The following is a 23634-nucleotide window of genomic DNA, read 5'->3' on the forward strand; positions in this document are numbered from 1 at the left end:
AAGCCCCCTAATAAAATAACAAAGCCCCCCAAAATAAAAAATGCCCTACCCTATTCTAAAATAAAAATTGATCCGAAGTCTTCCTCCTATCCGGGCAATGTCTTCATCCAAGCGGGGGCTGAAGAGGACCATCATCCGGCTGAAGTCTTCATCCAAGCGGGGGCTGAAGAGGTCCATCATCCGGCTGACGTCTTCATGCAAGCGGGGGCTGAAGAGGTCCATCATCTGGCTGAAGTCTTATATCGTCATCCAAGATGGCATCCTTCGGATTCCGATTGGCTGATAGAATTCTATCAGCCAATCGGTATTAAGGTAGGAAAATTCTGATTGGCTGATTATATTTAATTTAGGGGGGTGTTAGGGTTAGGGTTAGACTTAGCTTTAGGGGTTAATACATTTATTAGAGTAGCGGTGAGGTCCGGTCGGCAGATTAGGGGTTAATAATTGTAGGTAAGGTAGCAGCGACGTTGGGGGGGGGCAGATTAGGGGTTAATAAATATTATGTAGGGGTCGGCGGTGTTAGGGGCAGCATATTAGGGGTACATAGGGATAATGTAGGTTGCGGCGGTGTGCGGTCGGCAGATTAGGGGTTAAAATTTTTTATTAGAATGGCAGCGATGTGGGGGGCCTCGGTTTAGGGGTACATAGGTAGTTTATGGGTGTTAGTGTACTTTAGAGCACAGAAGTTAAGAGCTTTATGAACCGGCGTTAGCCCAGAAAGCTCTTAACTCCTGGCTTTTCTCTGCGGCTGGAGTTTTGTTGTTAGATTTCTAACGCTCACTTCAGCCAAGACTCTAAATACCGGCGTTAGAAAGATCCCATTGAAAAGATAGGCTACGCGATTGGCGTAGGGGGATCTGCGGTATGGAAAAGTCGCGGCTGGAAAGTGAGCGTTAGACCCTTTCCTGACTGACTCTAAATACCAGCGGGCGGACAAAACCAGTGTTAGGACCCCCTAACGCTGGTTTTGACGGCTAACGCAGAACTCTAAATCTAGGCGATTGGTATTTACTTAAAAAAGATCCAATATTCAAACAAATTTTAGAGGACAAGCCCACTATAACCTTTAGAAGAGCACTAACTATCAAACACAAATTGTCACCCAGTAAAATAATTGTTGACAAAGAAAAAAACTGAAAAATAAAATCACAACTCACAATCAATGCGCCATAAACGGGGCCTATAGATGTAGGTTAAAGAGGTATAATATGTGTAAATAGATCTCCCATGGAGCTACCAATTTCACTTCCAATACAACAGACCGTATTTACCCTTTCAAAGAAAGGTTAGATTGCAGTTCTACATTTGTTATTTACTTACTCACATGCAAATGTGGGACCCAGTATTTGGGCCGTATTACACGCAAAGTACGTAGAAGATGGGGTGAACATTAAAGGAATATTATTAAAAATAGCAATAAACAAAGTGTTTCTAGGCAGCATAGAACTTGTCAACAGGGACACGTATGTAATTTCCGTACAACCCATTTGTAAAGTTTCCCTTTCATACAGGGTTCCAATAGGTTCAGTCAATTGAAAATAATTTTAAATTAAGTCAGCACCTCTCACAAAGACATGACTAAGAACCAATTCCTGGTTTGAAACGTTGTTGTTTTTTTTGTATGGACCCTGCATAAAACAATAAAGGTATTTTAAACTATGACTTGTAGGCTGGAAACCCGTTTGAATTTTCCAAAAGGTTCACCAGACTCTGCCAAAGAGAAACCTATTGGATATATCAATTTGGCACTTTATATCCAGAGGGTTTATACGAAAATATTGACATGGCAGCTTTTTAGTATCATTGCAGTATATATTAATATATGACTATCTGTGATCCTTCTTTGTGTTCATAATGTCCCCACTTGTTTCACAAATCATATTTCACCACCATTTATAGTTTGCTTACAGTTTAGTCCCTTTCCTCTCGCATGATACACAACAGGAGATCTCCTTAATACAATCTAGGCCCTAGAGATCCTGTATCCCTCTTAGTTTCTTAATTTGTTTGTGATCCATACTATAACATCCATTCCTCAGTATCACACAATAAATCTAGCCACATAAGGGTTTTATATACTTAACTCAAATCACAGCTATTCCCTATTCCATCACAGCCACGTTCTCTGTATGACATACTAGGGTATATATCCTTTCTTATGCCTTTTCACAATTTTTAAACTAATATTTCTCACCCAGTTAGGCAATAGTGTGCTCACACGTCACATTGAGGAACACATACATGCATAGCGCACACATCCTAACTCTTTCGGGTAAGGCGATAGCCCACCCACATAACTGTTTTTACACTACCTAATGACACACCTCATTCACACACCTCATTATTAATTTTTTATCTTTAACACATACCAAACTAACACAACATTAGATTATGATTATCATTATCACATATTGCACCTCTATATATTGCAACTAGTGCAAAGACTAATTCAGTCACAAGTTATACACCCTAATAGGAGTCTCTTGTCTCAGGCTCCATATAGTTATACATACACACCATTAGTGTCATGACTACCATAGTCATGTAGTCACACAACAAACAGGAGTCTTTTGTTCTTAGACTCTATTTACAGAAACAAATCTTGCCTCAGCCCTACAGTAAAGGAAAAGATTGTACAGCAAATGCTGATGCCTATCTTGGATTATGGGGACATAGTATATGCACCTGCTCCGCAAACTCACCTTAATAAACTAAATACGTTATATAACTCGCTCTGCCGCTTTGTGCTACAATGTAACTACAGGACCCACCATTGTGACATGCTAAAAGAACTAAACTGGCTGTCGCTAGAATCCAGACGCACCCTCCATCTTTCCTGCCTTGTCTTTAAGAGCCTTTCTGGGAAGCTCCCACCCTACCTGAGCAGAATGCTCTCCCCTGCTATTCCCACCTCCTATAACCTCCGATCCAATAACAGCACATTATTTAGCTTGCCTCAATACAAAAAAAAAGCAGCTCGATCCTCCTTTTCCTACAGAGCGCCACAATTATGGAATGACCTCCCTCACACTTTAAAAACTTCCCCAAGCCTAAAATCCTTTAAGAGATCCCTCTATACATATCTCAAAACAGAATGCTCCTGTCATGGATAAATATTTCATACCTGCTCTATGTTAAATGTTTGCATATAATGTGTATTTTTATTATTGTTTTTGTATTTTATTGTACCCTATTGTATCAATGCAATGTTTTGTGATCCCAGGACATACTTGAAAACGAGAGAAATCTCAATGTATCCTTCCTGGTAAAATATTTTATAAATAAATAAATAAAATAAATAAATAAATAGTTACATTAGGTAGATTAGTCCCCCAAATAGTGATAGTCTAATAGTCACCTATTTGCTTTAAATACTAAGACATATCACACCAATTATCAAATTACAATTATCCTTTTAGTTCACACATCCTATATTATAACCTGTTACAGTTTTTAATTTATTATATATATATTTTTTATTTATCATTATTTTAATTTTTGTCCAAATAATATAAGATAAATTACAATACAAAACTGATAAGTATGGGCATCAGTCCATTCACATTAACAGGAGTCTCCGGTCTTGGGTTCCACATAATATTTCACTTGTGTAAACACTCAGGTAATATTCAATTTTAATGATTCAGATACAGCATGTCATTTTAAACAACTTTCCAATTTACTTCCATTAAAAAAATCTACTACTTATTTGAAATTCAGAGTAAATGCTATTGTATTGTCTTGTTATCTTGCATTTGTTGATTATGCAAATCTACTGTGTTTACTGGCCCTTTAAGATTGTTATATCACAATTAAATTCTAGTATTCCCTTTATCAGTCATTTAGGGCAAACTGCAGTTTATCATTAGAGTAAAGATGAATCATATAATCATAAAATTCAATATCCCAAGTATATCATTACTCTCCTGTGATTGGCCAATTTGAACAATTCCCTATTTGCTCTGATACTTCATGTTAGTAATGACGTTTACGGTTCAATTTCCCCGATAGGGCCAGTTCACCGCTTTACATATTGCGGTCTTAGAAAGTGTGAGGAACTTTAATTCCTGAACAATAAGTGATGAAAATCAATACAGACTGCTTGAAATGTTGCCCAGACTTTGTTCTGATGCTAGAAGTTGAATCCTGTGCAAAGACTGAAGTTGTTGGAAACAAACAAGCTGAATATCAGACAGATTTTGTGTGTGACGTCACAGCGGTGGGCGGAGTTTATGCGGATCAGCAGAGAAACGCTGTAACAATATCCCAAGAGATTAACTCGGTGTGATCATAGAATAGAACCTGTAAACGAAGTTAGAAGAATTAGATAAGTTGTTTGGAACAAATTTACGGCTAGATTATGAGTGAAAAAGCATCGTTATGGGTCTTTTCACTACCGCTGGTATTACGAGTTTTGCAGGTATAGCTGTACCACACACTTTTTTGGCCAGAACGCAAAGTAACTACCGCAGCTTTTAAAAAGTCCTTTTTCAATGGGACTTCCACAGCGTCGGTATTACGAGTTTGCCTGTCCGGCAAAAAGTGAGCTGTACAGCCTATACCGTCAAGATCCATACCGTAAACTGAAAGTCAGTAGTTATGAGTTTTATGTTACAACGCTGTAACATAAAACTCATAACTAAAGTGCTAAAAAGTTCACTAACACCCATAAACTACCTATTAACCCCTAAACCGAGGCTCTCCCGCATTGCAAACACTAAAATAAAATTGAAGGGATATATATTTTATACCAAAATATAAAATATAAATAAGGTGCGCCAAAAGTAGCAAAAATAATACAGATTGTGTATTGTGAGGTGATGGAGTATAAATGCCTCAAAAAAGATAAATAATTTGTTTGTGCAAAAGGGTCACACCGTGTCACAGAATATGTTGGTGCTAATCTCTGAGTGCATACAAGAATTCTAAACAGAGGGCTTGTTTGAGTGTAATGTGTGTTACAAAAGAGATGTAAATATGTGTGTCTCTCAAGCTATATACAAGAGAAATGGTGTGAAAACAAGCTGTCAAGGATAAACAGTAATCAGGAAAAAACTATGAATAGTAACCATTGAATACATATAGCATATCTGGTTATAAAAAGTAATATAACATAAGTCCATGCATATATTGCGAAGGCAAACCAGAAAGTTCGTTGTTTCAGAAGAATCTTCAAAGAATACAGAGATCCTGTGTTGTCAGGCTGCTTCTCTTGGTGCTGGCGGTGAGTCAGGTATCTATAGTGTGAAAGAAGAAAGAGAGCGCCTCATAGTGCAAATATATCTGCAGTTAGAGAGTGTGATGTTATCCGGTAGAAAGGTACTCACAAGTAAAGTGGCACTTTTCGTTGAAAAAGTGCAGGCAGGCAGGCTGACATTTACAGCAGTCAGTACGCTGGCAAGGAAAGTGCAGTCCGGTGGGCGTCTCGCTGTCGGAATGTTAACAGGCAGAACCCTGGTGATGTTAGGAGCCATGCTCCACGAAGAACTTCTTTATTCCAGTATGGATTAAATCCGTTGTAAAAGAAACTGGTATAGGCTGATAAAAAAAGTATCTACAACGTCTCTCAGGTTTTTAAAATCTGACAAAGAATGGAGATAGTCCAGACTAAGTAATTAAAAACAGGTTTAATGGAGCTAATAACGCGTTTCTCGGCCACTAGCTCCTGGCCGTTTCATCAGATCAATTACATGCATAGTTGCAAAGTACATTTATAAAGGTGTACATATCACCTGATTGGATAAATGAAAACCAATAGAGACGTTCGTAACATCGGTATTTCATCATTTTTTTCAACAAACGAAAACATAAGAACTAGGTTTGTCATTATTTCCTCCACTCTAAGTTTATTAAATGTGCTATAGACTGCGGGTTCTATATATTGATCCCCCGCGAAGAGTTGCAATTACTATATGTTCTTTTTTATATCAAACCTTGCAAACATTTGCCTTTTAAATTGTCACACATATGTTTTACAATTAGTAAGCCTTTAGAATTACCATTTAATTGTTTTATTTTAAATCAAAAAACTTCTCTGGTATTAGTAATCTTTCTTTTTAGCCACTTAGACAAATGTCTAACAAATTGTATCCTTGCAACAATGTTACAAACGTCTCTATTGGTTTTCATTTATCCAATCAGGTGATATGTACACCTTTTTAAATGTACTTTGCAACTATGCATGTAATTGATCTGATGAAACGGCCAGGAGCTAGTGGCCGAGAAACGCGTTATTAGCTCCATTAAACCTGTTTTTAATTACTTAGTCTGGACTATCTCCATTCTTTGTCAGCTTTTAAAAACCTGAGAGACGTTGTAGATACTTTTTTATCAGCCTATACCAGTTTCTTTTACAACGGATTTAATCCATACTGGGATAAAGTTCTTCGTGGAGCACGGCTCCTAACATCATCAGGGTTCTGCCTGTTGACATTCCAACAGCGAGACGCCCACCGGAGTGCACTGCACTTTCCTTGCCAGCGTACTGACTGCTGTAAATGTCAGCCTGCCTGCACTTTTTCAACGAAAAGTGCCACTTTACTTGTGAGTACCTTTCTACCGGATAACATCACACTCTCTAACTTCACAGAGATATTTGCACTATGAGGCGCTCTCTTTCTTCTTTCACCCTAAAATAAAATTATTAACCCCTAATCTGCTGCTCTGGACATCGCCGCCACTATAATAAACATATTAACCCCTAAACCGCTGCATTCCTGCATCGTAAACGCTAGTTAAATATTATTAACCCCTAATCTGCTGCCCCAAAATCGCTGCCACTATACTAAAGTTATTCACCCATAAACCTAACCCTAAGTCTAACACCCCTAACTTTAATATAATTAAAATAAATCTAAATAAAAATTACTATCATTAACTAAATAATACCTGATTTGAACAGCCAATAGAATGCGAGCTCAATCCTATTGGCTGATTGGATGACGTCCCTTAAAGGAACCTTCATTCTTCGTTAGCCGTCATCGGAAGAGGATGCTCCACGCCGGATACCTTGAAGATGGAGCCGCTCCACGCCAGATGGATGAAGATAGAAGATGCCATCTGGATGAAGACTTCTGCAGGCTTGGATGAAGACTTCGGCCTGCTTGGATGAAGACTTCTGCTGATTTTACTGAGGATGGATGTCCGGTCTTCAAAAACTGTAAGTGGATCTTCGGGGGTTAGTGTTAGGTTTTTTAAGGGTTTATTGGGTGGGTTTTATTTTTAGGTTAGGGTTTGAGCAGAAAAAGAGCTAAATGCCCTTTTAAGGGCAATGCCCATACAAATGCCCTTTTCAGGGCAATGGGGAGCTTAGGTTTTTTAGATAGGATTTTATTTGGGGGGTTGGTTGTTTGGGTGGTGGGTTTTACTGTTGGGTGGTTGTTTGTATTATTTTTTTACAGGTAAAATAGATGATTTCTTTGGGGCAATGCCCCGCAAAAGGCTCTTTTAAGGGCAATTGGTATTTTATTGTAGGCTAGGGGATTTTTTTATTTTGGGGGGGCATTTTTATTTTGATAGGGCTATTAGATTAGGAGACCTATTTACTAAAGGTCTTGCGGACCTGATCCGACAGTGCGGATCAGTTCCGCAAGACCTCGCTCAATGCGGAGAGCAATACGCTCTCCGTATTCAGCATTGCACCAGCAGCTAATAAGAGCTGGATAAGAGCTGCTGGTGCAACGTCGTCCCCTGCAGACTCGTGACCAATGGTCCACCAGCAGGGGGTGTCAATATACCCGATTGCACTTGATCGGGTTGAATTCCGGCGATTCCTGTCCGTCTGCTCAGAGCAGGTGGACAGGGTTATGGAGCAGCGGTCTTTGTGACCACTGCTTCATAACTGCAGAAACACGGGCCCACAAGCTCCATACGGAGCTTGATAAATGGGCCCCTAGGTGTAATTAGTTTAAATATTTGATATTTCTATTTATTTTTTGTAATTTAGTGGGGGGGGGTTATAATTTAGTTAATTGTATTTAATTAATGTAATTTATTTAATTGTAGTGTAAGGTTAGGTGTTAGTGTAAGACAGGTTAGGTTTTATTTTACAGGTAAATTTGTATTTATTTTAGCTAGGTAGCTAGTAAATAGTTAATAACTATTTAGTACCTATTCTACCTAGTTAAAATAAATACAAACTTAGCTGTGAAATAAAAATAAAACCTAAGCTAACTACAATGTAACTATTAGGGTCTATTTTATAGGTAAGTATTTAGTTTTAAATAGGAATTATTTAGTTAATGATAGTAATTTTTATTTAGATTTATTTTAATTATATTAAAGTTACTGGGTGTTAGGGTTAGGGTTACACTTAGGGTTAGGGGTTTATAACTTTAGTATAGTGGCGGCGACGTTGGGGGCGGCAGATTAGGGGTTAATAAGTGTAGGTAGGTGGCAGCGATGTTGGGTGCGGCTGATTATGGGGTTAATAAGGGTAATAGAGGTGGCGGCGATGTCGGGGGCGGCAGATTAGGGGTGTTTAGACTCAGGGTTTATGTTAGGGTGTTAGGTGTAAACATAACTTTTGTTTCCCCATAGGAATCAATGGGGCTGCGTTACGGAGCTTTACGCTCCTTTATTGCAGGTGTTAGGCTTTTTTTTAGTCGGCTCTCCCCATTGATGTCTATAGGGAAATCGTGCACGAGTACGTAAAACCAGCTCAAAGCAGCGCTGGTATTTGAGTGCGGTATGGAGCTCAATTTTGCTCAATGCTCACAAATTGCCTGCTAACGCTGGGTTTTTGCAAACCTGTAATAGCAGCGCTATAGGGAGGTGAGCGGTGGCAATAACTTGCAAGGTAGTACCGAGCCGTTCTTACCGCAAAACTCGTAATCTAGCCATTAGCTTCTTAGAACCTGGAACTCCTAAAGTGAATGAGAATTACCAAGCACTGAGGGAAGGAAGTGCTGGTGATTTATACAGGTATTGGAATGAAGAGGTTTGTTTTCTTAAAGGTGAAGTACATGATTGAAGAGGTTTGTTTTCTTAAAGGTGAAGTACATAATAGATAAATACATGACAGATAGGTTGAAAACAGCCCAGAGTGGTTGTTTACAAAACAAACTGCCGACAAGCTCAATATCCTTGTCAAAACTTTTCACATGATAATCTTTAAACTATGATAGTTTTTTAACGTTAAACAGCTTCCTATTATAGGGGATGTTCACTAGGCTAAATTTTAGGGGGGATCGACATGGTAGGTGACATTGATGAACACAGAAAAGGAAATTGTCTTACAGCTGTTTGCTTAATATGCTGTATGTTTAAGATGTCAAATTTTTGCTTAGTATGCTATATGTTTAAGATGTCATATTTGGCAAATCTAAATCTCACAAGTATTTGTTGGCGATCAACAATACTTAGGTTAAAATGATATGACAACATATGGATTTAATATTACTTACCGGTATTGTTATACAGATATTCTATGTATATTTCCTCTCAATGGGTATATTGTTTACTTGTACATTTGTATCACTTTACTAATACAATAGTATGGACAAAATGTACGTTTTTATACACTTTTGGTTTAAGATATATATTAGTGTTTTACAATGAATCACATTTGATTGAAAGGGGAGGGGGTGGGTCTGGATTGGGATTTGTGATTGGTCAGTTTGTTACTGAACTGGAAGCTCTGGATTTTCAATACAGATGCCTGATGAAACAACTAGCACAGCTGAGAAATGCGTTGCAATCTGTATTTCTTATTGCTTTTATTCACTTTGGGTGAGATTTTGTACCCTCAGTTTTATTTTGGATTTTAAATAAAATAACATCAAATTGATTGGAAGCCTGAGCTTGTTTCTTTATCCAGGGCTGACACAGAGAGTTGGTGTCCATTGATCCCTGGCCTGGGACTAGTGAGCTGGGACACTAAGAGATCCCAGTAGGCCTGACTCAGCACAATAGGGTGCTGCCACTCTTGTGAGTATAACAACATCACAAGACATCTGCATTTCTCTCTGCTATCACAGTATCACACTATGAGGTGCCCTCTGTTTTGTGATTTTGTTCACAGATTTTCTATCTTGGTTTAATTTTTTTCCTGGAGAGGAGCAGTCCTGATTCAAGATTCTGAACACACCCACTCCATTTGGGATATTCATTCCCCTGTGACCATACAGATGGTCCCCCTATGGACTCAGATAAGACTTTGCTCTTGAGTTTGATCACCTATGTTTTTTTATTATTATTTTATATTTATAATTTTCTTATTCTATGTTTATCACTTTATCACTTAATGTCATATTGTTTATATTGATTTCAACTATCTGGATCTATATATACACATATATTCATTTTTTGCGCCCCTAGAGTTGAACATGATTGTGCTATAAACAGCAGTTTTGTTTATGTGTGATATTTAGGCCAATACATCCCAGAAGCTATATACAGTATCCCACAAAAGTCAGTACACCCCTCACATTTTTGTAAATATTTTATTATATATTTTCATGTGACAACACTGAAGAAATGACACTTTGCTACAATGTAAAGTAGTGAGTGTACAGCCTGTATAACAGTGTAAATTTGCTGTCCCCTCAAAATAACTCAACACACAGCCATTAATGTCTAAACCGTTGGCAACAAAAGTGAGTATACCCCTAAGTGGAAATGTCCAAATTGGACCCAATTAGCCATTTTCCCTCCCCGGTTTCATGTTACAAGGTCTCGCTCTCACACTCTCTCATAGTGGTCACTGGAAGTTCAACATGGCACCTCATGGCAAAGAACTCTGAGGATCTGAAAAAAAGAATAGTTGCACTACATAAAGATGGCCTAGGCTATAAGAAGATTGCCATGACCCTGAAACTGAGCTGCAGCATGGTAGGCAAGATCATACAACGGTTTCACAGGACAGGTTCCACATAGAACAGGCCTCAACATGGTCGACCAAAGCAGTTGAGTGCATGTGCCCAGGGTCTTATCCAGAGGTTGACTTTTGGAAATAGACGTATAATTGCTGCCAGCATTGCTGTAGAGGTTGAAGGGGTGGGGGGTCAGCCTGTCAGTGTTCAGACCATACGCCGCACACTACATTAAATTGGTCAGCATGGCTGTTGTCCCAGAATGAAGCCTCTTCTAAAGATGATGCACAAGAAAGCCTGCAAACAGTTTGCTGAAGACATGCAAACTAAGGACATGGATTACTGGAACCATGTCCTGTGGTCCGATGAGACCAAGATAAAATTATTTGGTTTAGATGGTGTCAAGTATGTATGGTGGCAACCAGGTGAGGAGTACAATGACAAGTGTGTCTTGCCTACAGTTAAGCATGTTGTTAGGAGTGTCATGATCGGGGTCTGCATGAGTGCTGCCGGCACTTGGGAGCTACAGTTCATTGAAAGAACCATGAATACCAACATTTACCGTGACATACTGAAGCAGAGCATGATCCCCTCCCTTCGGAGACTGGGCCCCAGGGCAGTATTCCAAGATGATAACGACCCCAAACACACCGCCAAGATGACCACTGCCTTGCTAAAGAACCTGAGGGTAAAGGTGATGGACTGGCCAAGCATGTCTCCAGACCTAAACCCTATTGAGCATCTGTGGGGCATCCTCAAACAGAAGAAGGGGGAGCACAAGGTCTCTAACATCCATCAGCTCCGTGATGTCGTCATTGAGAAGTGGAAGAGGACTCCAGTGGCAACCTGTGAAGCTCTGGTGAACTCCATGCCCAAGAGGGTTAAGGCAGTGCTGAAAAATAATGGTGGCAACAGAAAATATTGACACTTTGGGAACAATTTGGACATTTCAACTTAGGTGTGTACTCACTTTTGTTGCCAATGGTTTAGACATTAATGGCTGTGTGTTGAGTTATTTTGAAGGGACAGCAAATTGACACTGTTATACAGGCTGTACACTCACTACTTTACATTGCAGCAAAGTGTAATTTCTTCAGTGTTGTCAAATAAAAATATATAATAAAATATTTATAAAAAGTAAGGGGTGTACTCACTTTTGTGGGATACTGTATATTATAAAACCCTATATACATACCCATAGCATATACACACCTGATATATAGTGATGTCGCGAATTGTTCGCCGGCAAATAGTTCCCCGCGAACATACCATGCGCGAACATATGCGATGTTCGATCCACCCTCTATTCATCATCATTGAGTAATACTTTGATCCTGTACCTCACAGTCAGCAGGCACATTCCAGCCAATCAGCAGCAGACCCTCCCTCCCAGACCCTCCTACCTCCTGGACAGCATCCATTTTAGATTCATTCGGAAGCTGCATTGTTAGTGAGAGGAGGGACAGTGTAGCTGCTGCTGATTAGTAGAGAAAGCTATAGCTAGGATAGTGTATTCAGTGTCCACTACAGTCCTGAAGGACTCATCTGATCTCTGCTGTAAGGACAGCACCCCAAAAAGTCTTTTTTAGGGCTGCTTTTTTTTTTTTCCTGTGTAATATAATTGCAGTTGCCTACCTGCCAGTGTATGTGTCAGGCTCACAGAGTATACTGTGCCCACTTGCCCAGTGCCACCACTCATATCTGGTGTAACAGTAGTGTAGATTTAAAAAAAAAAAACTTTTTGACTGTGTTAAATAATAGCAGTCAGTTTCCTTCACACGTGTGCGTTTAAGTGCCTGCCTGCCAGGGCACAGTGTCACCCCAGTGCAACTCATATCTGGTGTAACAGTAGTGTAGATTTAAAAAAATAACACTTTTTTGACTGTGTTAAATAATAGCAGTCAGTTTCCTTCAGACGTGTGCGTTTAAGTGCCTGCCTGCCAGGGCACAGTGTCACCCCAGTGCAACTCATATGTGGTGTAACAGTAGTGTAGAATTAAAAACAAAACAACACTTTTTTGACTGTGTTAAATAATAGCAGTCAGTTTCCTTCACACGTGTGGGTTTAAGTGCCTGCCTGCCAGGGCACAGTGTCACCCCAGTGCAACTCATATCTGGTGTAACAGTAGTGTATATTTAAAAAAAAAAAAAACTTTTTTGACTGTGTTAAATAATAGCAGTCAGTTTCCTTCACACGTGTGCGTTTCAGTGCCTGCCAGGGCACAGTGTCACACCAGTGCAACTCATATCTGGTGTAACAGTAGTGTACATTTAAAAAAAAATACAATTGTGACTGTAATAGATTGAATAGCAGTTAGTTCTCTGCAAGCGTGTGTGTCAGGCCTACAGCGTCTACTCTGCCAACTTCTGCCAGTGCACAGTGCCACTCATATCTGTTGTCACAGTAGCTTGCACGCATAGTACCACTAATCGGAAAAAAAATGACAGGCAGAGGCAGGCCACACCGCAGGGGCTGTTGTGTTCATGGTGCTGTGATTCCCTTTGGCCCTAGAATAATGCCCAGTGTTCAGAGACCACGTACCCCGAACTCGAACATTTCTGACTCTGAGGACATAGTTGACTGGCTAGCACAGGACACCCAATCTTCTACAGCTTCCACTCAGAACCTTGATGCACCATCCTCCTCCAGCTTAGCTTCGGGCACCTCTCAAGTTACCACTCACCCGCCTGCCGCCACCACCAATACTAGCACCACAGCCGCTTCACTTGATCTGTCAGAGGAGTTATTTACACATCAGTTGGAAGAAATGAGTGATAGTGATGCGCAACCATTATTGCCAGAGTATGTAGATAACAGGGATATGTCTCAGTCAGGCAGCATTACACACATGGACGTTCGGTGTGATGATGATGAAGTTGTACCCACTGCTGCTTCCTTTGTTGACTTTTCAGATACAAGTGAAGCGGTTGATGATGACGGGCACCCCCGTGGATGTCACGGGGGTGCCCGCTAGAAGAGAAGAAGAAGAGGGGGAAAGTTCAGATGGGGAGACAGAGAGGAGGAGTAGACGAGTTGGAAGGAGGGGGAGGTCGTTGCAAGGAGCTAGTGGCACAGTCAGACAGCATGCATCGGCACCAGGGGTCAGCCAGACAGCACGCCAATCAACGCATGCTGTTGCCACCACCAGAATGCCGTCATTGCAGAGCTCAGGAGTGTGGCATTTTTTTTGTGTGTCTGCCTCTGACAACAGCGATGTCACTTGCAACCTGTACCAAAAGAAACTGAGTCGTGGGAAGTCCAACACCCACCTAGGTACAACTGCTTTGCAAAGGCACATGATCGCACATCACAAACGCCTATGGGATCAACACATGAGTACAAGCAGCACACAAACTCAAAGCTGCCATCCTCCTCCTGGTCCAGCATCTTCAGCCACGTCAACCACTGCTGTCCTCCTTGCCCCCTCTCAACCATCCGCCACTCCATGTCTCGCCTTGAGCAGTTCTTGCTCATCTACCCACAGTCAGGTGTCTGTCAAGGACATGTTTGAGCATAAGAAGCCAATGTAACAAAGTCACCCCCTTGCCCGGCATCTGACAGCTGGCTTGACTGAACTCTTAGCCCACCAGCTTTTACCATACAAGCTGGTGGAGTCTTGAGGCGTTCAAAAAATTTGTAGCTATTGGGACACCGCAGTGGGAAGTACCCGGCCGAAATTGCTTTGCACAAAAGGCAATCCCCAACCTGTACTCGATTGTGCAAAAGGAATGGCATGTCTGACACACAGTGTTGGGGCAAGGGTCCATCTGACCACTGATACCTGGTCTGAAAAGCATGGTCAGGGCAGGTATATCACCTACACTGCGCATTGGGTAAACCTGCTGACGGCTGCCAAGCATGGAATGCGTGGCTCTGCAGAGGAGTTGGTGACACCGCCATGACTTGCAGGCAGGCCTGCTGCCACCTCCTCTACTCCTCCTACTCAATCCTCTTCCATAACCTCCTCGGCTGAGTCCTCTTCTGCTGCTGCATCTTGCTCCACATCAACGGCACCCCCCCCCAGCTCCCCAGGTACTATTCCACATCCCGGATACGGCAGTGTCACGCCGTCTTGGGGTTGACTTGCCTAAAAGCATAGAGTCACACCGGACCAGCACTCCTGTCCGCCCTGAACGCACAGGTGGTTCAGTGGCTTACTCCGCACCAACTGGAGATCGGCAAAGTGGTTAGTGACAACGGAAGAAATTTGGTGGCGGCATTGAATTTGGGCAAGTTGACACGTGCCGTGCATGGCACATGTGTGTAATCTGATCGTACAATGCTTTGTGCATAAGTACCCAGGCTTACAGGATGTCCTGAAGCAGGCCAGGAAGGTGTGTGGCCATTTCAGGCATTCCTACTCGGCCATGGCGCACTTTTCAGATATCCAGCAGCGAAACATGCCAGTGAGGCGCTTGATTTGTGACAGCCCGACACGTTGGAATTCAACACTCCTAATGTTCAATCGCCTGATCCAACAAGAAAAACGAGTATTTGAATGACCGGGGTGCTAGGACAGCCTCTGCGGAGCTGGGATTTTTTTTCCACATTACTGGACGCTCATGTGCAATGCCTGTAGGCTCATGCGTCCTTTTGAGGAGGTGACAAACCTAGTCAGTCACACCGAAGGCACCATCAGCGACATCATACCATTTGTTTTCTTCCTGGAGCGTGCCCTGCGAAGAGTGCTGGATAAGGCCGTAGATGAGCGTGAAGAGGAAGAGTTGTGGTCACCATCACCACCAGAAACAGCCTTATCAGCATCGCTTGCTGGACCTGCAGCAACGCTGGAAGAGGATTGTGAGGAAGAGGAGTCAGAGGAGGAATGTGGCTTTGAGGAGGCGGAGGAAGACCAACCACAACAGGAATCCCAGGGTGCTCGTTGTTGTCACCTATCTGGTACCCGTGGTGTTGTACATGGCTGGGGGGAAGGAACAGGACACGAGTAGCTCGGCATCCAACCTTGTGCAAATGGGGTCTTTCATGCTGCCTTGCCTGTTGAGGGACCCTCGTATAAAAAAGCTGAAGGAGAACGACCTGTACTGGGTGTCCACGCTACTAGACCCCCGGTATAAGCATAAAGTGCCTGAAATGTTCGCGAATTACCGCAAGTCGGAAAGGATGCAGCAGTTCCTAAATAAATTAAAAAGTATGCTTTACACAGCGTATAAGGGTGATGTCACAGCACAACGGGAATCTAACAGGGGAAGAGGTGAAAGTAATCCTCCTCCTCTCATGACCACGCCAGCAAGGACAGGACGCTTTACAGACGTGTTGTTGATGGAGGACATGCGGAGCTTTTTAAGTCCTACGCATCACCACAGCCCTTCGGGGTCCACCCTCAGAGAACGACTCGACCGACAGGTAGCAGACTACCTCGCCTTAACTGCAGATATCGACACTCTGAGGAGGGATGAACCCCTTGACTACTGGGTGTGCAGGCTTGACCTGTGGCCTGAGCTATCTCAATTTGTGATAGAACTTCTTTCCTGCCCCGCCTCAAGTGTCCTGTCAGAAAGGACCTTCAGTGCAGCAGGAGGTATTAAGAGAAGTCGCCTAGGTCAAAAAAGTCTAGATTACCTCACCTTTATTAAGATGAATGAGGGATGGATCCCGAAGGGACTGACAGTGGGCGATACATTCGACTAAAAAAGGCCTGATGAGATAAGCTGCCTTGGGCTAAAAATGGTCCACACACTGCTGTATTTGATCTCTGAATGCCGGATGACTTGCGTGACTTATCCGCCACCAACTAGGGTTCAAGCCGCAATGTTTTAGGGCACTTTTTACCTGGGAAAAAAACATAAATTTTTCTGGCCGCTGCTACAGCAGCGGCTGCAACAATACCTAATTTTTCAGGCATGTGTACATGCCTAATTTTTCTGGCCTCTGGTGCTGCACTGTGGCTTCAAAAACCAAACCAAAAAAAGGCACATAACAGGGATTAAACTGTTAGGAATAGTAAAACTTAACACACCACTCCTATCTGGTGGCACATAACATTGCACGCGCAGTGCCCCAAATATGAAGTAGGAGGACCGACAAACAATCTTTTTCCATCTCCCGGTTCCTAAAATCGATGCCATATACACGTCCCCTGATAGGGGACGTAACAGGGATTAAACTGATAAGAATAGAACTACTTAACACACCACTCATATCTGGTGGCACATTAGATTGTACGTGCAGTGCCCCAAATTTGAAGTAGGAGGACCGACCAAGCATCTTTTTCCATCTCCCGGTTCCTAAAATCAATGCCATATACACGACCCCTGATAGGGGACGTAACAGGGATTAAACTGATAAGAATAGAACTACTTAACACACCACTCATATCTGGTGGCACATTAGATTGCATGCGCAGTGCCCCAAATTTGAAGTAGGAGGACCGACCAAGCATCTTTTTCCATCTCCCGGTTCCTAAAATCGATGCCATATACACGTCCCCTGATAGGGGACGTAACAGGGATTAAACTGATAAGAATAGAACTACTTAACACACCACTCATATCTGGTGGCACATTAGATTGTACGTGCAGTGCCCCAAATTTGAAGTAGGAGGACCGACCAAGCATCTTTTTCCATCTCCCAGTTCCTAAAATCGATGCCATATACACGTCCCCTGATAGGGGACGTAACAGGGATTAAACTGATAAGAATAGAACTACTTAACACACCACTCATATCTGGTGGCACATTAGATTGCATGCGCAGTGCCCCAAATTTGAAGTAGGAGGACCGACCAAGCATCTTTTTCCATCTCCCGGTTCCTAAAATCGATGCCATATACACGTCCCCTGATAGGGGACGTAACAGGGATTAAACTGATAAGAATAGAACTATTTAACACACCACTCATATCTGGTGGCACATTAGATTGCACGTGCAGTGCCCCAAATTTGAAGTAGGAGGACCGACCAAGCATCTTTTTCCATCTCCCGGTTCCTAAAATCGATGCCATATAAACGTCCCCTGATAGGGGACGTAACAGGGATTAAACTGATAAGAATAGAACTACTTAACACACCACTCATATCTGGTGGCACATTAGATTGCACGCGCAGTGCCCCAAATTTGAAGTAGGAGGACCGACCAAGCATCTTTTTCCATCTCCCGGTTCCTAAAATCGATGCCATATACACATCCCCTGATAGGGGACGTAACAGGGATTAAACTGATAAGAATAGAACTACTTAACACACCACTCATATCTGGTGGCACATTAGATTGCACGCGCAGTGCCCCAAATTTGAAATAGGAGGACCGAATAAGCATCTTTTACCATGTCCCGGTTCCTAAAATCGATGCCATATACACGTCCCCTGATAGGGGACGTAACAGGGATTAAACTGATAAGAATAGAACTACTTAACACACCACTCATATCTGGTGGCACATTAGATTGCACGCGCAGTGCCCCAAATTTGAAGTAAGAGGACCGAACAAGCATCTTTTTCCATCTCCCGGTTCCTAAAATCGATGCCATATACACGTCCCCTGATAGGGGACGTAACAGGGATTAATCTGGTAAGAATAGTACTACTTAACACACCACTCATATCTGGTGGCACATTAGATTGCACGCGCAGTGCCCCAAATTTGAAGTAGGAGGACCGACCAAGCATCTTTTTCCATCTCCCGGTTCCTAAAATCGATGCCATATACACGTCCCCTGATAGGGGACGTAACAGGGATTAAACTGATAAGAATAGAACTATTTAACACACCACTCATATCTGGTGGCACATTAGATTGCACGTGCAGTGCCCCAAATTTGAAGTAGGAGGACCAACCAAACATCTTTTTCCATCTCCCGGTTCCTAAAATCTATGCTATATAAACGTCCCCTGATAGGGGAACGTAACAGGGATTAAACTGATAAGAATAGAACTACTTAACACACCACTCATATCTGGTGGCACATTAGATTGCACGTGCAGTGCCCCAAATTTGAAGTAGGAGGACCGACCAAGCATCTTTTTCCATCTCCCGGTTCCTAAAATCGATGCCATATAAACGTCCCCTGATAGGGGACGTAACAGGGATTAAACTGATAAGAATAGAACTACTTAACACACCACTCATATCTGGTGGCACATTAGATTGCACGCGCAGTGCCCCAAATTTGAAGTAGGAGGACCGACCAAGCATCTTTTTCCATCTCCCGGTTCCTAAAATCGATGCCATATACACGTCCCCTGATAGGGGACGTAAGAGGGATTAAACTGATAAGAATAGAACTACTTAACACACCACTCATATCTGGTGGCACATTAGATTGTACGTGCAGTGCCCAAAATTTGAAGTAGGAGGACCGACCAAGCATCTTTTTCCATCTCCCGGTTCCTAAAATCAATGCCATATACACGACCCCTGATAGGGGACGTAACAGGGATTAAACTGATAAGAATAGAACTACTTAACACACCACTCATATCTGGTGGCACATTAGATTGCACGCGCAGTGCCCCAAATTTGAAGTAGGAGGACCGACCAAGCATCTTTTTCCATCTCCCGGTTCCTAAAATCGATGCCATATACACGTCCCCTGATAGGGGACGTAACAGGGATTAAACTGATAAGAATAGAACTACTTAACACACCACTCATATCTGGTGGCACATTAGATTGTACATGCAGTGCCCAAAATTTGAAGTAGGAGGACCGACCAAGCATCTTTTTCCATCTCCCGGTTCCTAAAATCAATGCCATATACACGACCCCTGATAGGGGACGTAACAGGGATTAAACTGATAAGAATAGAACTACTTAACACACCACTCATATCTGGTGGCACATTAGATTGCATGTGCAGTGCCCCAAATTTGAAGTAGGAGGACCGACCAAGCATCTTTTTCCATCTCCCGGTTCCTAAAATCGATGCCATATACACGTCCCCTGATAGGGGACGTAACAGGGATTAAACTGATAAGAATAGAACTACTTAACACACCACTCATATCTGGTGGCACATTAGATTGTACGTGCAGTGCCCCAAATTTGAAGTAGGAGGACTGACCAAGCATCTTTTTCCATCTCCCAGTTCCTAAAATCGATGCCATATACACGTCCCCTGATAGGGGACGTAACAGGGATTAAACTGATAAGAATAGAACTACTTAACACACCACTCATATCTGGTGGCACATTAGATTGCATGCGCAGTGCCCCAAATTTGAAGTAGGAGGACCGACCAAGCATCTTTTTCCATCTCCCGGTTCCTAAAATCGATGCCATATACACGTCCCCTTATAGGGGACGTAACAGGGATTAAACTGATAAGAATAGAACTATTTAACACACCACTCATATCTGGTGGCACATTAGATTGCACGTGCAGTGCCCCAAATTTGAAGTAGGAGGACCGACCAAGCATCTTTTTCCATCTCCCGGTTCCTAAAATCGATGCCATATAAACGTCCCCTGATAGGGGACGTAACAGGGATTAAACTGATAAGAATAGAACTACTTAACACACCACTCATATCTGGTGGCACATTAGATTGCACGCGCAGTGCCCCAAATTTGAAGTAGGAGGACCGACCAAGCATCTTTTTCCATCTCCCGGTTCCTAAAATCGATGCCATATACACATCCCCTGATAGGGGACGTAACAGGGATTAAACTGATAAGAATAGAACTACTTAACACACCACTCATATCTGGTGGCACATTAGATTGCACGCGCAGTGCCCCAAATTTGAAATAGGAGGACCGAATAAGCATCTTTTACCATGTCCCGGTTCCTAAAATCGATGCCATATACACGTCCCCTGATAGGGGACGTAACAGGGATTAAACTGATAAGAATAGAACTACTTAACACACCACTCATATCTGGTGGCACATTAGATTGCACGCGCAGTGCCCCAAATTTGAAGTAAGAGGACCGAACAAGCATCTTTTTCCATCTCCCGGTTCCTAAAATCGATGCCATATACACGTCCCCTGATAGGGGACGTAACAGGGATTAATCTGGTAAGAATAGTACTACTTAACACACCACTCATATCTGGTGGCACATTAGATTGCACGCGCAGTGCCCCAAATTTGAAGTAGGAGGACCGACCAAGCATCTTTTTCCATCTCCCGGTTCCTAAAATCGATGCCATATACACGTCCCCTGATAGGGGACGTAACAGGGATTAAACTGATAAGAATAGAACTATTTAACACACCACTCATATCTGGTGGCACATTAGATTGCACGTGCAGTGCCCCAAATTTGAAGTAGGAGGACCGACCAAACATCTTTTTCCATCTCCCGGTTCCTAAAATCGATGCTATATAAACGTCCCCTGATAGGGGACGTAACAGGGATTAAACTGATAAGAATAGAACTACTTAACACACCACTCATATCGGGTGGCACATTAGATTGCACGTGCAGTGCCCCAAATTTGAAGTAGGAGGACCGACCAAGCATCTTTTTCCATCTCCCGGTTCCTAAAATCGATGCCATATAAACGTCCCCTGATAGGGGACGTAACAGGGATTAAACTGATAAGAATAGAACTACTTAACACACCACTCATATCTGGTGGCACATTAGATTGCACGCGCAGTGCCCCAAATTTGAAGTAGGAGGACCGACCAAGCATCTTTTTCCATCTCCCGGTTCCTAAAATCGATGCCATATACACGTCCCCTGATAGGGGACGTAACAGGGATTAAACTGATAAGAATAGAACTACTTAACACACCACTCATATCTGGTGGCACATTAGATTGCACGCGCAGTGCCCCAAATTTGAAGTAGGAGGACCGAACAAGCATCTTTTTCCATCTCCCGGTTCCTAAAATTGATGCCATATACACGTCCCCTGATAGGGGACGTAACAGGGATTAATCTGGTAAGAATAGTACTACTTAACACACCACTCATATCTGGTGGCACATTAGATTGCACGCGCAGTGCCCCAAATTTGAAGTAGGAGGACCGACCAAGCATCTTTTTCCATCTCCCGGTTCCTAAAATCGATGCCATATACACGTCCCCTGATAGGGGACGTAACAGGGATTAAACTGATAAGAATAGAACTACTTAACACACCACTCATATCTGGTGGCACATTAGATTGCACGTGCAGTGCCCCAAATTTGAAGTAGGAGGACCGACCAAGCATCTTTTTCCATCTCCCGGTTCCTAAAATCGATGCCATATAAACGTCCCGTGATAGGGGACGTAACAGGGATTAAACTGATAAGAATAGAACTACTTAACACACCACTCATATCAGGTGGCACATAAGATTGCACGCGCAGTGCCCCAAATTTGAAGTAGGAGGACCGACCAAGCATCTTTTTCCATCTCCCGGTTCCTAAAATCGATGCCATATACACGTCCCCTGATAGGGGACGTAACAGGGATTAAACTGATAAGAATAGAACTACTTAACACACCACTCATATCTGTTGGCACATTAGATTGCACGCGCAGTGCCCCAAATTTGAAATAGGAGGACCGAATAAGCATCTTTTACCATCTCCCGGTTCCTAAAATTGATGCCATATACACGTCCCCTGATAGGGGACGTAACAGGGATTAATCTGGTAAGAATAGTACTACTTAACACACCACTCATATCTGGTGGCACATTAGATTGCACGCGCAGTGCCCCAAATTTGAAGTAGGAGGACCGACCAAGCATCTTTTTCCATCTCCCGGTTCCTAAAATCGATGCCATATACACGTCCCCTGATAGGGTGCTAATTTCTTAGACCTTGAAGCCCACCTCTTTCAGATTGCATTTTAACAGTTTTTCACCACTAGAGGGTGTTAGTTCACGTATTTCATATAGATAACACTGTGCTCGTGCACGAGAAGTTATCTGGGAGCAGGCACTGATTGGCTAGACTGCAAGTCTGTCAAAAGAACTGAAAAAAGGAGCAGTTTGCAGAGGCTTAGATACAATATAATCACAGAGGTTAAAAGTTTATTATTATAAATGTGTTAGTTATGCAAAACTGGGAAATGGGTAATAAAGGGATTATCTATCTTTTAAAACAATAAAAATTCTGGTGTAGACTGTCCCTTTAAACGGGGAGTTTGGTCTGTCACTGTGAAGCGGGCATAACCCTTACACTACCTGATCGATACAACATTATACCTGATGTTTTAAAGCACGTTATTACAAACAATTTAGGAATGTTAGGTGATTTATGCCCTTTATGGATTAAAACCAGACTCTGCATCAACTATGTAATTTTCCATGGGAGTTTTGCCATGGATCCCCCTCCGGCATGCCACAGTCCAGGTGTTAGTTCCCTTGAAACAACTTTTTCATCACTATTGTGGCCAGAAAGAGTCCCTGTGGGTTTTAAAATTCGCCTGGCTATTGAAGTCTATGGCGGTTCGCCCGGTTCGCCCGTTGGTGAACAGTTGCGGAAGTTTGCGTTCGACGTTCGTGAACATCACTACTGATATACAATTATAAGGTTATCCATAGATGTTTGAAAAGTATGTAAACACAGATGTTTTAGAATGATATTGACACAATATTTTCCGCAACAGGGATCTATAAAATTTCCGGCATGCATGAGACCGGATATGACGTCACATATTGACATTCGGTTATGAGTTTGTGCAACACATGGTTTGCTGTATGTATGATTCACTTATTTGAGATACTTTTGTTTAAAAGGCACTACCTGACCGGAAGTAACGGTTGGGGTAGAGGTCATAATATTTTGTGAATTCCGTAAATGATGCAAATCATATTAACCTTCAGTATTATCACAATGTTTGAACAAATAGTAATGTTAAGTATGTCTAATGAAGATGTTATTTTGTATTTTACACTTATGTATTATGGTATGCAC

This window comes from Bombina bombina, chromosome 1, assembly GCF_027579735.1.
Source record: "Bombina bombina isolate aBomBom1 chromosome 1, aBomBom1.pri, whole genome shotgun sequence".
In the NCBI taxonomy this organism is placed as follows: domain Eukaryota; kingdom Metazoa; phylum Chordata; class Amphibia; order Anura; family Bombinatoridae; genus Bombina; species Bombina bombina.